Raw genomic sequence first — 17491 nt, 5'->3', positions numbered from 1 at the left:
GGACTGTAGAGAAGCGCCAGTCGAAGAACGAGTGCGCGTGCTCAACAGCTACACATACCGCACATGCATTTCATACGTTGCCTCGGCATAAAACCAAATGAAAATACCTATGGGTTGTCACGGGCAACCTTGAATCTACGCCGCTACGTTGTCTTCCGGAGCTGGAAAGCTTTACGATGCATTAAAATGCGCTCCATCGCTTTCCTCTCAATGTGCCATACAGCAGCCACAAATATCAAACGTACAGACACGTTGTTCACATGAATTCTCTGATCGCCTTACAAGCCGGTCTGTGGGTCTGGTGTCATCTGTACTTAAATTGAACAAGCTCTTATTATTTTTTCGCTTTCTTCCGCCATTACCGATCACTCGATGACTCCTCTAGTTCCCAGCAGAAGAACCGGGGCTTCTTCGTCTGCAGCCCACGCTGGCGGTTCAGGAGCAAAGGGCGGCAGCACTTACCGGTGACCCTCTCATAGCCTCGACTGCCACCCGTGGGGCCAACCTGGGCACGGAAGGAGGTGATGTTGAAGCTCTTCCAAATGTCTCGGCCGCCAAACCCAGTCCTACCCCCTGCGGGTGGCGGCAGGATGGGCGCCATCGGCGAACTGCGTTGTGCGTTCCGGTTGAAGTGCAGCAGCACGTCATCTACGCAGGCGGGCCTTCCGTCATACAAGAGTCCTTCGAAACACCACTCCAACTCGTAAATCACGAGAAAAGTTCGCTTTAGCGGAAAATGACAAACTCTGATAGGCGCATCGCAACTGAAGAGCTTCCGTTTCAACAAGAATGAGCAGGACTGCCGTCTCACACGCAGCAGCCTCGGCCAGAACTCGTTCAAGAGGGCTGCCGAGGGAACCTCAGTTTAGAGAATTGGCAATAAAACAGGCCGCTCACTTTTACTTCCAAGAATCAAGAAAGCAACCCCTAACTTACTTCTTTCTCATTAGGCGAAGCATACTCCAGCCCACAGCAGGCAGCTTGGAGAAACGCACTTTATTTTGTTGATTAGCAGGTTTGGTTTCGGTAAATATATATGAAAGACTAACCTTGTGGCTGCCAACAACCTTCCTTCTCAAGACAGCCGTAGGAAAACACCTCGTATATTGTTTTCTAATAAATAATAATAGTAATAGCCTTTATATCCATCAACATGATGGGGGAGGTTGGAGAAAAAAGATGGACAGCATGACAGGTTCCCGCCCTCCCTCCGCCTGCCCCCCCCCCCCCCCCGTATAATATACATAATTGTTTCCACGAAGGTAGAGCTCAGCGGACGACAGAACACAACATTCCTAAATTAAGCTCTGTCATAACGAACATGAGAAATAAAAAATAACACGTAATAAAACAAACTATCATGAAACAAAAGAAACAACGTAGCATCAAAAGTGAGCCCTATTTGTACATGCTGATATAATTGTAGTGCTATTGAAGAATGTCGCATTCACATGGCTCTACACATACACAAAACTACAAATGCATATTTACACGTGGAAAGGGGTACCGCAAAACTGATGTGCAGCCTTTGTCAAAAACGACAGAGCCAAAGGGTTTGGCTTCTGAGCCGTGTATAAAGGCCTCTAAGCATCCATGGATGTCCAACATTCATGGTGGTCAGGGCAAGATTTTCTGTACCTTCAAGAGATCTGGAATGCTAGTGATGCCAACAAGGCTCTGAAGCGAATTCCTTGGGCTCTAAACTTTGACAAATGCTGTACTCGATTTAAGTGACAGCATGGAAAGGCATGACAAACAGGAACAGCAACATTCTGTTCACCCTAAGAATCATCACCCCACTGGTTTCTTGTCCCTGCATGGGCTAATCATTGTTTTTAATATTTTTGCATCTAGCTCGGACAGCTTCCGGGGAGCACTGTCAGCATTTTGTAATTTTCTATGTTTTTAATAGACTTCCCGTTCTGCCACAGGACATATTTGCTACCATTTATACATATCGTTTAATTATAAAAAAATAATGGTCATAATGGAATTGGTGAACAATTAAGTTTTCAAGCAAATATGTGGTTAGACACAGGTTTCAGAAGTTCAATTACTTATTTAATCACAATGTTACAAGTCGTTAGTCTGATGAGTTGCCATGGGAACTTTTCTGGAATTTGTATTCACTTCGTCCTAAAGTGAAGGTGATGAATGCCTTTCTGCCGATCAAACAGAATGCCTGTGTCCTTAGCGCTTTGACCTTAGCCCACGTGTTTTTGCTTTGCTTGTAGTGCGCACGGTCAGGTATTACCAGGTTGACTAATTCCTTGTGTTTCAGCATTAGTCATTACTTGTTAGCTAGATTGAAAAGCATGTGTGCATGTGTTTCTAACATATTTTTCTAGGCACATAAATTTTCTCTAGAGCATAGGCCTCCATATATTGAGTGTAAAGTTTTGTTTTGTGTGCTTTTATGTGATTGTGTGTTAAATTTAATGTATTTTATAAGTTTTCTAAGGTTATGTTCGTCCTATGTGTTTCTCAAGAACAAACACAAATGTTAGAGGTTGGATGCCTGTGATATTTTACAGTGGATTTAGTGGGCTGCTTGAGGATGTCTGTTTAGTATTTTTGACTGTAGTTTGTGATCTGAATTTTGAAGTTAGCCACTGGGAATTGTCTGGTGCAATAACACTTTTTTAGCTAATCTTATCTGACAGCACCAGTTAGCCTGAAGTGTAGCGAAGAAGCTTTGAAGTCAACTCTGCATTGGATTTTTAAGATTTGCTATTGTATCGTTTTGGTTACTTTTAGGTGCTGATTTCAAGTTAGTCCCTATCTCCAATACCTGTACAAGAATTGTGGTTTCAAATGTTCTTTATTGTCCTCCTTTTAAAATATTAAAATTGTAATCTACAGGTCTTCGTGTTTTTTTTGTTTACTTTACGCAGGCTCTTCAATTTCTTTTCAATTGAATAAGCTTGACATGTTAAGCAGCCTTTTAATGCTGATGGTGTTAATGTTAATATTTCAGATATGTGTGTAGGTTAGAAACTGACATATGTGATAATCCAGTGCTACTTGTAGCGGTGGTCTGTGTAATTCACTGTTTTGGAACATCCAATGGAATGAATTTAGGTCGCATGCACAAGTTCAACTGCGAACAGTGTTTTGAGGACGTGCTAGTAACAATATTTTGTAAAGTGCTTAAAACTGCAGTCTCGGAAAAAAATGTCTAACAAACATACACAGCTTCCTTCCGCTTTGAAGGTAAAATCCATGAACTATTTTTTTTTTCTTAGAAAATAAAACCACGGTGTACAAGCTACATGCCATCTTTTTGTGTAATCCTTACTGCGAATATTTCTGCTTTTATCGACTTTGAGGACTTATAGACTGAATGAATATAGTGCTCGAAAAATATTTTCAATGCGCGAGTTTAGCACAGAATTCAAAAATTTTCTTTAAAAATGTCCATTACGGACTGCAAAAATAAGGCACAGTAATGAACGGATTTTAAGGATACAATATACAATGCATTCTTTTTAAAAGCTTCTAAAGGTAGAGAGATAGCAAACATTATTTGTCGAATGTGGAGCTGCCCGCAAGTGGTTTGTGCACCATGCAGGTTCTCTAACTTCGGGGATTCGGTTTTTGGACCACAGTGAAGAGATGGAATACTTTTACGATATGAAGAAAAAATGTGTTGCAGGAATTTGGCGCGTAGATCCGTTACCACGGTCTTGTTTTTAGTTTCATTGCCTGTCGTCTCCTCAACTCTGCTTTTCTTGCCCATTGCGAACCACCCCGTCAAGATACTTTCGGCTAGCGCCGGAGCCGTGGTTTGTGAATTTTTTACAGAAGTGCCGTATACTCAACGGAGTCAGATTAAAGACTATTCCTTGCCGCCGCCGCTGGTCTCATTTTGTTTCCGCGATGTACGGCAGTACGCTGCGAGGTGACTGCGACGTCGTGTGTATGCATGGCGCCATGATCGTGCAACGCAGGCATCGAGGAGAAGTTGAAGGCAGCGGTCCGATGCACTTTGTATCCAGCATTCTTGCCCTGTTCCTATAAGTACTACTTCGTAACGGCATGGACGGAACGGGGATGGTTATATCTCAACACTGAAGTTCTATTGGGCTTTGTTCATGATTACAAAGCGCATTCGAACCTGATTATTGTGATTAACGGACTAGCACCGTTCCGCCTATATAGTTAGCAGTTCTAGTAGCCCTGTAAGAAAGAGAAAAAATGCAATATAGAAAAACGGGCCGCTGTCATCACCTCCTCCTCCTGGATGCCGGCGTTGCGAAATCTTGTCGCCTGCATAAACAGGACACCCCAGCTACCGCTCAGCGTATCGCCGCAGTTGAAATCTCCCATTGCTATCCGGAAGCGCTTCGTATTTTTTGGTGTAAAAACTTAAACCAAATATGCTCCCATTGTCAACCGCAAGTGCTTCGTATTTTTCGGTGTAAAAATCTACAGCAAATCTGCTCCCTTCGCCAACCGTAAGTCCTCCGTATTTATGGGGTCGATATCTAACCAAGTCTAACGGTGTATATCGAACCTCGATTTGGGAGGACGCTAGAGGACAAGCCAAAAACACCCATCTGGGTTGATTTGTGTTTAGTGTGCAGACTTCTTACCTAAGCATAGCCGTTCCTGTTTATGCACAGCGCAAAGGACGAGAACTAAGAGGACGGACACAGTACTCGTTCCTTCCACTGGGTGGAAACACAATACACCAACTAGGCCGCACATCAACTCTTGGTACTATTTCTGTTCAAGCCTTCCTGATCTAGTTAGTTAGTCTGCGCGCCCGTGCGGGTCCCATCCACGTGGCCTGTCCGCTATTATCGCTTACAGTGGCTGTAGCAGCCACCTTTATCTCCATTTCTGTCAACCATTCAGCTTTTCCGCAGTCTCCCCTCCATCGGTTCATCCAGGGCATTCAATACACAAGCCGATAGTGTGCCGTTTTCGAAGTCCAGTTGTGGACATTTCGCATGAAATCCGCGCCTTCCACCTTATCAAACCCCTCCCAATTCACAAACACCTCCCAGTCACTACACCTAACCTGCTCTCCTTTAACATATATCGTAGCACAACTTGAGTATTCACCAGAAAAATGATTCGAATAAGTACAAAATCAAACGCCACTTGCTAAACGTGTTGAAATCAGTCCTTTCTGTTACAGACGCCGAGTCCCACCTGGAAAAGGAATAACTGACTTTCGATCATCAAATTTTTTCCTTTAATTTCTTGCAGAACTAAACTGCGATTCTTTCAAACTGAAATTTAGACACACGAATATGCCCTGAGAGTCTTAGCAGCCGGTTCAATAACCTGGCCGCATGGCTGGCTTCCGCGTCGCGTCTATATAATGTATACGCATTTAGCGCTCGCCTCTGTAGCCGAGACATCGGAACACGAGCGTGGGAGCAAGGTCCTGGCACAACGGTCGCGATTCCAGCGTATACGACTTTACTCGAGGTTCCTGGAAAGCGACGCCGCCAACGGTAGCCAATGGAACAACGGCTGCGCAGCGGTGTTTTCCTTCTTGGGCCGCAGTGACGTCATATGAAGGCGTTGTTCTTATCATCGGCTCTAGCCCAGTGCAGCGGAAATGAATGAAAAGCCATTTACGAGGTGGCTTATCTTTCAGGAAGTGAGCTCAGAATTTTGGTGGAAAGGAAATGGGGCAGTATCTGCCTCATATATGGTTGGACTCCTGCCCCGCGCCGTAAGGGAAGGGGTAAAGGAGGGAGTGAAAGAAGAAAGGAAGAAAGAGGTGGCGTTGTGGAGGTCTACGGAGTAATTTTGACCACCTGGGGATCCTTAACGTGTACTGATATCGAACAGCACACGGGCGCCTTAGCTTTTCGCCTCCATGGAAACGCAGCCGCCGCAGTCGGGCTCGAACCAGGGAACTCCTGATCAGTAGCCGAGCGCCCTAACCAGAGAGCCACCGCGGCGGGTGGTGGAAAATTAATAATGATTGTTTTTTTGTGTGGAAAGGAAATAGCGCAGTATCTGTCTCATATATCGGCGGACACCTGAAGCGCGCCGTAGGGGAAAATCAATAATAATAATATTTCTGTTTTAGTGGAAAGGAAATGGCGCAGTATCTGTCTCATATATCGTTGGACACCTGAACCGCGCCGTAAGGGAAGGGATAAAGGAGGGAGTGAAAGAAGAAAAATGGTTTTTGGGGAAAGAAAATGATGCGGTATCTGACTAATATCTCGGTGGACATGTGAACTGCGCCGTAAGGGAAGGGTTGAAGGAGGGAGGGAAAGAGAAAAAGGTGCCGTAGTGGAGGGCTCCGGAAATATTTCGACCACCCGGGGATCTTTAACATGCGCCGACATCGCACAGCTCACGGGCGCCTTTGCGTTTCGCCTCCATCGAAACGCGGCCGCCGCGGTCGTGTTCGAACTCAAATAGTCCAGATCACAAACCGAGTGTTCCAAGCACTGAGCCACCGCGGAGGGTGTGCGCCAAATTATTCAGGAGATCAGGAGCAGCAATAATACCCCTGTCACACGGCGCGTGTAATGTCATTCGCAGCGAATGACATTACATTTGAATGGTTTTTTTTTTCCTGCTGCAGGGGCACAGTTAATGGGATTCACAGCTAACGACATTCGTCCAGTGAATGAGTTTCCCGAACGCATGCACGCGCGACCTGTGTAATCTCGACGACAGCGACTTGGTGAAAATTTACAAAACTGATTAGTGAAAACATAATATAAACTATAAAAACTTTTACTGTTTGCACTTATAATATATTTGAAACCTTTTTTTGACGTACAGGAGGACGTCTGAAGAAATTTGTCCAACTATATTCTTCTTCCCAGTCACCGACGGTCCCTGTCGTTCATGTTAGTTTGCAACTCGTTCTCGGTTTTGGCAGTGCGGACGAAGCGTGGTTGGCGTGACTGCATTTTCGCGTGCCATCTGCCATGGAAGACAGCTGCACAGCCTCGTCAGCGCAAAATCGCAAGCCGAAGGCGCATTGGACCGATGAGGAAACGCGCGTACTTCTCAAAGTCTGGGAAGATCATATCGGCGAAGCGCAACCTGCAGGTGTACGTCGCCATGGCCGAATGTCTTCGCGCGCAAGGTGTGCAAAAGTCAATCAAAGAAATAAAATCGAAGATAGAAAACCTCGGAAACAGGTACCGGTAAGTGAAAACTTATGTCCTGCGCCATTTCCTTTCCACCAAAAACCAATTATGGTTATTTCTTGGAAAAGCCCAATTTTCTCGGATAATTTCTGATGAATTAGAGGCCCAAACAGCGGCCGCCGTAAAAGTATTGGCCAGCAGACGCTGTTCCAAATCCCTCGTAGTCTTCGCGGATCACTCGCTTCAGCCGGTTCCGACGTTTCATTTTCAGAATCTGGAGAACAATTAATGCTCGCTTGAACTGCTCGTCATTCGTCACGGTCACAATTTCGCCAACACTTCCACAGCTCGCCATATTGCCGACTACGGGAGGCATCACAAGCGGCTTTCAGCCTGTCTTGCTTTGGATAGTTAAGCGGCTCTGTTATGGACTATTGCTGACCTTTAGCATTCCAATATATTTTTATTAGCCTGTCAATCTTTAGCATTATATTACTAACAATAAACAGAACATGCGTAAAGTAAAAGCATAATTTGTAACGTTTTGTTATCATCCTAGTTTGCCGATGAACATCGCCGTCAATTGCAAATATCGGTGAAATGACATTTCCTATGGCCGTGTAGACAGGAAACGTCAGGTCGCAATGACATTCACTTTGCCTGTCATTTCCTGCGAATGACATTACACGCGCCGTGTGACAGGGGTATAAAAGGCCTTGGTACCGCTCCGGTCGCTCATGATACCGTGCGGGAATAAGAGGCGTATGGTGGCCAGCCCTCTAGGAGATTACAATTTTTGCTGCCGTATCTATCAGGTCATCTGACACGCGACGGCGCAACGCGAGATCTTACCCGGAGCAATTCCGGCGCCAATTCGTCTTCGATGCGCATCACGTGTTGCTGCCACTGTCGACCAGTGTGGAGCTCAAAGCATGTGACACACTCGCATTTGAACGTGAGCATTCCAGCAGGCGCACATCTAGACGCCACGGCCGACTGGTTCCAGCTCCAGGGAGAGACAGGACAAGTAGTGCCGGTCGATGGTCTGAAATTTGGTACACCGGCGTCGACGACAAAGTGACGACGTTCGTCCGCGACACTACGCACAAAGAGCAGTCCAGACTGCTGGCCTATCCACCGCGCCGCAATGGAAAAGAAAATTGCGGGCCGTTTGCGGAGATTGTGAGCATCCACCTTCGAGTTAGAGCCTCGCAAATGTCCAAATACCGAAAATGTGAAGTCGCCTTGGATCATTACGTAGCGAGCTTATTTGCGCGCGGATATGGAAAATTATTTCAAAACAATTGGCAGTGTCATAGCTCGGCTATGCCAGGACATTCGTAGCGAAAGGTACGTCTCTCTGGCTGAGCTTGTGGTGGTCGCTGTATTTTTAGCAGTGACAGACATATAGCCTCCAACTCGGCGGCTATGCACCGTTTATTACGCTCGGGATTCTGGCATCTCCGTTTGGCAAGCACCCCGCCGCGGTGGCTCAGTGGTTAGGGCGCTCGACTACTGATCCGGAGTTCCCGGGTTCGAACCCGACCGCGGCGGCTGCGTTTTTATGGAGGAAAAACGCTAAGGCGCCCGTGTGCTGTGCGATGTCAGTGCACGTTAAAGATCCCCAGGTGGTCGAAATTATTCCGGAGCCCACCACTACGGCACCTCCTTCTTCCTTTCTTCTATCACTCCCTTCCTTATTTCTTCCCTTACGGCGCGGTTCAAGTGTCCAACGATATATGAGACAGATACTGCGCCATTTTCTTTCCCGAAAAACCAATTATTATTATTATTTGGCAAGCCGCTCCTCTTTCTGTTCGGGCGTCTCCGCTGCTCTCTTCGCCTTCTTACGCTCGTTCTCTTTTAGTTGAGTAGACAAGTGCCAGGCGAGAACTTCAGGATTTGAAGAGATAATATTCTCTTGTCTATACCATCGTTTAGCAGCGGCTGGACTCACCTTGTCTGCATCCGTGTCAAAGGTTGTCATAGAGCCCCCATGCCATATCCGCCTTTTATACGCAATGCTGCGCATGCGACGCGCGGCTCCGGTGATAGGGCGGTGTGTGGCAAGGCGGCCATAGAGAACCATACTTGCGTATGTATATTTATTTCGTTATGAGGCGCCGACGAAGAGCGCGGCGCACCTGTGTGGTCTCTCTGGTTGCCATGGTATCGGCGCATGCGCAAAACTGCTCATCCGCGTCACGTCACGCGCGGCCTCGGCGACGGCGAAACGCACGTCGCCACTGCTGCTCCTCTCTGGTTGCCATGGTAACAGCACATGCGCACAACTTTCCTCTCCCGGCTACCGCGAAATTCTCGACTGGTAGCCCGTGTAGCTCTCGCTAGAAAACTGTAATTCGATCACCTCCAAATGAGAACGCACGAAGGAGAAAATGTCACGTTATCGAACAAAGCAGCAAGGATTGATTTCAAAAAACATTAAATCTCGTTGACGTCGCAAACCAGCGGTGACGAAAGGTTGCCTTGACGAAGGTGAAAATGCAACGTTCTCAAGCAACGCTGCAAGGTTTGATTTCAAAAACATTACTAGTCGTTTAAGTTGGAAGTGGCGCCTCGTCATTTTTTTTCAATCTTTCTCCTATCTTTACGCAATAAATATTTCAGAATGAACAAATTCATTAAGACATTGAGCAGCTGACGATATCAACACACCGCTGATGTAATCGACCCCACGATTTCCCAGCTGCAGCGATCATTGCGCTGAACCACCAAACATGCTCGCACTATTTCGGCTAAGGAGTTAAAATTACCATCTGTATTTGGTTCTTCAACCTTTCTCTCTAAGCCGTTAGATATTCCTTGCCATGCCACATAAAAGTGATATTCAAAAAAGGCAATCAATAGGGACAAGGCTGGATAGCAGAACTGACTGAGCCGAAATAAGCATGCAGCCAGCCCGCCTGTCAAAGCAGGATAATTTCGGCAATACCCGAAAGGCGGGGTTGCCCTCATTTATTATCAAGCAAACAACTTCAGCTGGCGCTGCAGCGGGCGCTGCGATGTCTGGCAACCAACATTGTACGAGTAGTACGAGCTGTACGAACACAGCGTTGGGGCGTTGGTTGCGTTGGCCTACTATGTGGCAACCAGAGAAGAGCAGCAGTTGCTGCGTGCGTTTCGCCGTCGCCGAGGGCGCGCGTGGCGTGACGCGGATGAGCAGCTTTGCGCATGCGCCGATACCATGGCAACCAGAGAGACCACACGGGTGCGCCACGCTCTTCGTCGCCGCCTCATAGAGAAACATGCATACGAAAGTATGGTTCTCTATGGCCGCCTTGCCACACACCGCCCTATCACCGGAAAAGCGCGTCCCATGCGCAGTATTGCATATAAAAGGCGGAGATGTAATGAGGGGCTCTATGACAACCTTTGACACACATGCAGAGAAGGTCAGTCCAGCCGCTGCTAAATGATGGGATAGAGAAGAGAATATTAACTCCTCCAACCCTGAAGTTCTCACCTGGCACTTGGCTACTCAACAAAAAAAAAACGAAAGAAGGTGCAGAGATCAGCGGAGACGCCCGAACAGAAAGAGGAACGGATTGCCAAACGGAGATGCCAAAATTCCGAGTGTAATAAACGGTGCATAGCCGCCGAGATGGAGCCTATATGTCTGTCACTGCTATACATAAAGCGACCACAACAAGCTCAGCCAGAGAAACGCACCTCTTGCTACGTATATCCGGCATAGCCGAGCTATGACACTGCCAATTGTTTTGATATAATTTTGCATATCCGCGCGCAAATAAGGTCGCTACGTAATGATCCAGGGCGTATTCACAATTTCGATATTTGGACATTTGTGAAGCTCTTGCTCGACGGTGAATGCTCACAATCTTCGCGAACGGCCCGCAGTTTTGTTTGCATTGCGGCGCGGTGGATAGGCCAGCAGGCTGGGCTGCTCTTTGTGCGTAGTGTCGCGGACGAACGTCATCGCTTTGCCGTCGACGGCGATGGACTTAATTTCAGATCATCGACCGGCACTGCTTGTTCTGTCTCTCCCTGAAGCTGGAACCAGTCGACGGTGGCGTTTAGATGTGCACCTGCTGGAAGGCTCACGTTCAAATGCGAGTGTGTCACAAGCTTTGATCGCTACACTGGTCGACAGTGGCAGCAACATGTGATGCGCACCGAAGACGTAGTGGCGCTGGCATTGCTCCGGGGAAGATCCCGCGTTGCGCCGTCGCGTGTCAGATGACCTGGTAGACACGGCACCGAAACTTGAAATCTTCTAGTGGGCAGGCCACCATACGCCTCTTATGCGCGCACGGTATCATGAGCGGCCGGAGCGGTACCAAGCCCTTATTGTTGCTTTGTCCCTGTCTGCCGCAGCTTGGTGATGTAGGCGCGGCCCTTGTCCACATCCCGAAATGCAGCGGTTCACAAGACCAAGCTATGTACACAGCTCAAGACCAGGTGGCCAATCGCCCAATGTGTTGTCGCAGGCACATTTATGGCGCATTTCGACACTATGCCGCAAACAGCCATCGCAGTAGATGAGGCTGCTGCTGTAGCACATTCCTTGTTGACCACGTTGCCGCAAAGCCCCTGAGGTACATAACGCTCATTGCGCGCCTCCGACTTAGGAGCAGCTGAAGGCTGCTCCATATGTAATGAAACGGGGATGAGCGCCTGGCCCGGATGGTCTGCCGATGGAATGCTACCTGGTGTTCTGGAAAATCTGGGTCTATCTTTAACATCTGTTCTGCGCCGGTGTTTCGAGAGCTGTGATTTTCTCGGCAGTTTGTGGAGCGGACGAATTATTCTTATAGCTAAACGCGATTCAGGGTCACTTCGACCGGAAGACTAGAGGCAAGTAACGCTCTTCAAAGCTTGTGCAGCTATAATATAGTCCGGCGCTTGAGGGGTGTGATGGAGGGGTGTGATGAGGGGTGTTATGGCGATTGGTGAGGTGTTTGTAAATTTGGAGAGGTTTGATAAGGTGGAAGGCGCGGATTTCATGCCAAAAGTACACGACTGGACAAGGTTTTCAAAGAAAACGGCGCACTATCGTCACTAGTAGGGAATGCCCTGGAAGAACCGATTGAGGGGAGACTGCGGAAAAGCTTAATGGTTGACAGAAATGGAGAGAAAAGTGGCTGCTACAGCCACTGCAAGCGATAATCGCTGACAGGCCACGTGGATGGGACCCGCACGGGCGCGCACACAAACTAAGTAGATCAGGAAGGCTTGAACAGAAATAGTACCAAGAGTTGATGTGCGGCCTAGTTGGTGTATTGTGTTTCCATCCAGTCCAAGGAACGAGTACGGTGTCTGTCCTCTTCGTTCTCGTCCATTGTGCAGTGCATAAACAGGAACGGCTATTCTTAGGTAAGAAATCTGGAAGTGTGGAATGAAGGAATGTAAAACCCAGAAAGGAGGTCATGGTCAGAGCCGACAGGACGACAGGGCGAAAGCGCCTGAGTGATAACAACTAGCAGATAAGTGAAGTTGGGAGAGAGGAAGTGAGAACGCAGGTGCTTATCGCTGGTGACTCCAACATGAAAAGGTATGCCGGAACTATAATGAAGCAGGCAAAGGGCGACGGCAAGTCGATATTTTCCTGGGGAGGACGTGAACGCGGGGCAACACACAAAAGAGACAAATAGTCATACAGTGTTGCATTGCGTAATTTGGTTACAGTATTGGCAAGAATATATGTTGTTCTGAATGGCCACGCAGCACCAGTAGCGGAACGATTAGCGCAAGGAGCTAGGACATGCGGGCATAACGCCGCAGGTGCAGATCGTCGGCACCGGAAGTCCTTGGACGGAACAGAGATGTCGAGAGGGACGTGGTAACTGTTAATCGGGAGATCAGGAAGTTGGGCCAAGAGAAGGACTTCGAAGTGGCTGAAATCAACAGGGAAGTGCGGCTAGCAGGCGTTGGCAGTTGTGGACGAGATGGCATCCGTTTCAGTGGAAGGATGCAAGCAGAAATCCGCTGGGGGCTGGCGGGCCATGCGATATCTTTTTTAGGGGTCGACGTGGACTGCGGGCGTAGGAATAGGAAGAGGCGAAGAATAAAGTGAAATAAAAACGGAAATATATAGTGTTAAGGCGCAAAAATAAATTTAATACCAAGACCATTTACGGCAACATACACGAGGGCTAGGTAGATAGAGGGTAGGCAGAAGATTTCTTGACACTCACAAAGTGAACAAGAGAAGAGAAAGCCTCTCGGTGCTTTCCAATATTTGGAAAAGAGGACTTGTAAGTCATAATGTTGAATGGCGCAAAGCAACAAACACATGTAGGAAGACACAGATTCAGAAAGAACGCCTCTGTGTCTTCCTGTGTTTTTTCCTTTGCTCCGTTCAAATTTATAATGAACTAACTAGCCCAACAGCAAGTGTTGGTCTTAGCCTGTCCGCATTCCACAGCCCCGGATTCCTTTCTGCTCAGCTGGCCTCTTTGTTTTCGCAGTTTTGCAGGTCAACCGGTCAATCATGTTTACCAGCCTTCATGCCTGGACAAAATTCACCCTCCCCATCCTAACTCCATTCCCACTTCACACCCTCGTTCCCCTCAACGGGCCTTCCTCCCCAGAGTGAAGGCCGTTTTTAAACTCCGCCAATGAGAACGTTTCGCCCAGACAGTCATCTTGGCGAAACGTTGGCAAGCGCCCTGAGGCTTACCCCTTCCTTGCTCACTTTGTGAAAGCAAGAAAGCTGAAAGAGCGCGAAATGGCTAGAAATAGAACAGCAGTCAAAGGAAGAAGAAATTGGCGTTCGCGCTTCGTGCGAGACACCCGCCGCGGTGGCTCAGTGGTTAGGGCGCTCGACTACTGATCCGGAGTTCCCGGGTTCGAACCCGACCGCGGCGGCTGCGTTTTTATGGAGGAAAAACGCTAAGGCGCCCGTGTGCTGTGCGATGTCAGTGCACGTTAAAGATCCCCAGGTGGTCGAAATTATTCCGGAGCCCTCCACTACGGCACCTCCTTCTTCCTTTCTTCTTTCACTTCCTCCCTTATCCCTTCCCTAACGGCGCGGTTCAGGTGTCCAACGATATATGAGACAGATACTGCGCCATTTCCTTTCCCCAGAAAACCAATTATTACTTCGTGCGAGACATATCTCGGGGATCTAGAAGACCCACCTTTTGTCGATGGCTGTTTCTGGGAGAGGTGTAACAGAACAAAAACGGAGAAGAAAGAACGCTGACACATCAACAAATAAACTGGCAGAGATTTAACTTAATTTGAAAGGAGCATGTCTGGGTATCGAGGACAATTTCAGGCCAGAAATAAAATGTGCAAACCAATTTTTGAAAAAACTGCTGTGCTAGCAAAAAGTAGCGACATGACCACACGATTAATAATTGAAGCTGAAAGGATAAATGCTTCGGGCGAAACATGTGTAAGCACTCCTTCTCTCTTTCTATGTGATAAGAAACTCTTGTTTCTGAAGCAACGGTACGGTTAGCACAGGTGATGACGTGTCTTTGATGTATATGTATGTTGCATGTGTGAAATAAAATTTGTTCGAAGTTAGCGCTCGTGTTGTTCGTTTCTTCTGTGTCCTGTCTAATCTACCCTATAGTCTCTTGCTAGAAATAAAGAGTATTAAAATGTCCTAAGTATGATAGAAAAGAGTTGGAAGACGATGCCGATATAATGGTATTGGCCGCAGAGGCTACAGAACATTTTTTTAGAGTGGGGGGACGACTTCGAGTTTGTTTATGAGTTTATTCCATGTTTTTTGTTTTCAAAAATTCAAATAATTGTTAATTTCTTTCCACATTTTTGTCTCATTCTGCAATATTCAAAGGTGGGTTAGTTTCATGCATATAAAGTTTAAAATTAAGTGGGCAGCTTTAGGAAGATGTGCAAACAGTATAGTTATTCACTGCATTAACGAAGTTACCGCATAGTCTCTATCAGTTATGCTAATCATGGCCAAGAAGTCAATCAACGACTTTTACTGGCATGCATATTACTCGAAAAGCTTTAGTTCTAGCTATAAAGTTAGATAGCTCAGCCACATTGTCTTTCCCTGTGCTTTACATAAATAACGCTCTAGAATTGAAGCGTTGGTCAAAAATCTGATGTGGGCGCAAACAGTTCGTGATCGGCGAGAGGGGTAGGGGAGTTGCACCCTCTGGAGAAATGTCGAGGGAGCGACTGCCGCCGCCCTCCTCCATCCCCTCCCTTCCTCTTGTTCCGAACTCCCTGATCGGGCCATAACAAAGTAAGAATGGCCACATCGATAATCTGAATGCATAGACAGATCGTAAAGGAGGGTTGAGGCTAGAACTTTATGAGCAGCGCGACTTAGTGACTGTTGTAAATAGAGAACCTAAATATGAAGGACAAATAGTATCGGATTTACAGAAGGGCCAGAAGACTATTTAGAACTGCGTAATGTAGCAGGCAGTCTAGAGCAAGCTTGCCAACACAGAAATAGACGAGGAGGGGGAGTGCAGTTTGGGAAGTGATCGTAAAAGAATTAATCTGCAGACGGGACACCCGGTCAAAAGAAAAAAATTCAGGAAACACAAAAAGTAAACGCAAATTTAAACGACGAATAAATAGCGCTCATAGCAGCAGGCGTTGAGGAAGCAATAGACAAAATCCCTATGAAAAAGTGGGATTTTATTCAGAACAACTCATCGGTCACAAAATGAAACAAGGAAAAGTGGCAAATCGCTGGAAAGGAGACAAGAAGCCGCAAGGCTGGCAGAATGAGGAAATTAGGGAGGCCACCGAACAACGGCGGGTGGCTTCGAGAGAACACAGAGAGGCAGAGAAGAACTTTTTCAGAATGAAATGGACAAAAAATGTGAATCTTATCGATAAAAATAATTGAAAGTACTTTCTCTCGTCCAAGGTAAAATAAAGGAGTCCTTTGATCGCTGAATGGCTGAAGTTCGCTATGCAACTGAAGGGGTGCCGAGAAAATTCTGGAAACATATAAGCTCTCCTTGTAAAACGAATCAAAGAAAGCTGAGACAGATTCAAGATGCTGAGCTAAACTGTCTAGATTGGGACGACGCTATGAAATGCATTTAATTCGTTGTAACTGAGTCATTTAGGATGGACGATAGGGTAATCTCCCTGAGTGCAGATGCGGCACGGGACAGCGCAACGGAAAGGGGTTTGAATTGCAGAAAATTAGCCCGTGAAAAGGCGAGGGGGAATATTCTAAATGTACCACCACAATGAAAGACGAAACACAAATAAATCTAATAAGCGATATTAGTCCAAACAGCAAGGAAGCGTTGCAAAAGCACTGGAAACAGTCATACCAAAAGGGCAAATTCTTGACAGCTGGCGAAAGAGTGCAATGAATTTTATCAGTAAAGAGAAAGAAGATAGCGCCAATATGTAACCCATCAGACCTATTACAATGAGTTCGGTTAATTAGAAGCTGGCAATGCAGGGAGGGAAGTTAAAAATTCAAACATGAATATAAAGTGAAAACCTACTAACTTCAGAGCGGCTTCAGAAATGGTAGGCGCTTGACGATGTCTTGTTCGTGCTTATTCAATGTGTATCCACAGCTATATTATATGGGGGGGGGGGATCCTCTGTGTTTGGGCTTCCTGGACATAAGCGGGACGTACGACAACGTAAACAGGGAGCTCCTGTGAAGCACACTCATATATGAAGGCATTGTTTATGAGATAACAGAATTGATTAGGAAAATGTACCGAGATAATATATTTGAAACTGCATGGGGATGAATAGGGAGTGCGACAACATTTGAGGCAGACAAAGACTAACACAGGGTTCTCTATTGTCACCACTGCTTTTCATTATTTACAAGATAAATATGGAAATAGGTCTGCAAGAAAGTAATATTGATTATAATCTCTCGTTTAGGCAGTGTTAGCAATGTTGCTGCTGATACCAATGCAAGAGAAACTAAGTGCACCATTTAGCAAGTCATTGTTTCAGTATTTGTGATATTTTATTTCCTTGTATTTCCGTATATGTTGTCAATACAATATATATATATATATATATATATATATATATATATATATATATATATATATATATATATATATATATATATATATATATATATATATATATATAGTTGCGTTGGTTGCCACAAACATTGCAATTCCAGTGGAAATTTCTTAGTTTTTTTCGTGAATGGAAAAATGTGCACTACCAGCCCTTCAGACGATATCCTCCAGTCAATGGCGTCGACCGATTTTCACGACACGGTGGTCTACCCTATCAAGCCGAGTCTATTCCACTTTCATTTGCTACCCACTGCGATTTCACGCTAGCAGGTCCAAGGAGATCGGTGAAGGGGAAGAATCGATCGAGGGGGGAAAGTCGGTCGATGCCATTGGATAAAAGGGTTCCCTCACTTGCACTTCGTCCGTGAGTGGTATCCGACTAGAATCGGTTTCCTGTCACAAACAATGCATTTC

The sequence above is a fragment of the Amblyomma americanum genome, chromosome 1 (genome assembly GCF_052857255.1).
Source record: "Amblyomma americanum isolate KBUSLIRL-KWMA chromosome 1, ASM5285725v1, whole genome shotgun sequence".
NCBI classification, from domain to species: Eukaryota; Metazoa; Arthropoda; class Arachnida; order Ixodida; family Ixodidae; genus Amblyomma; species Amblyomma americanum.
Note: the sequence above shows the minus strand (reverse complement) of the source record.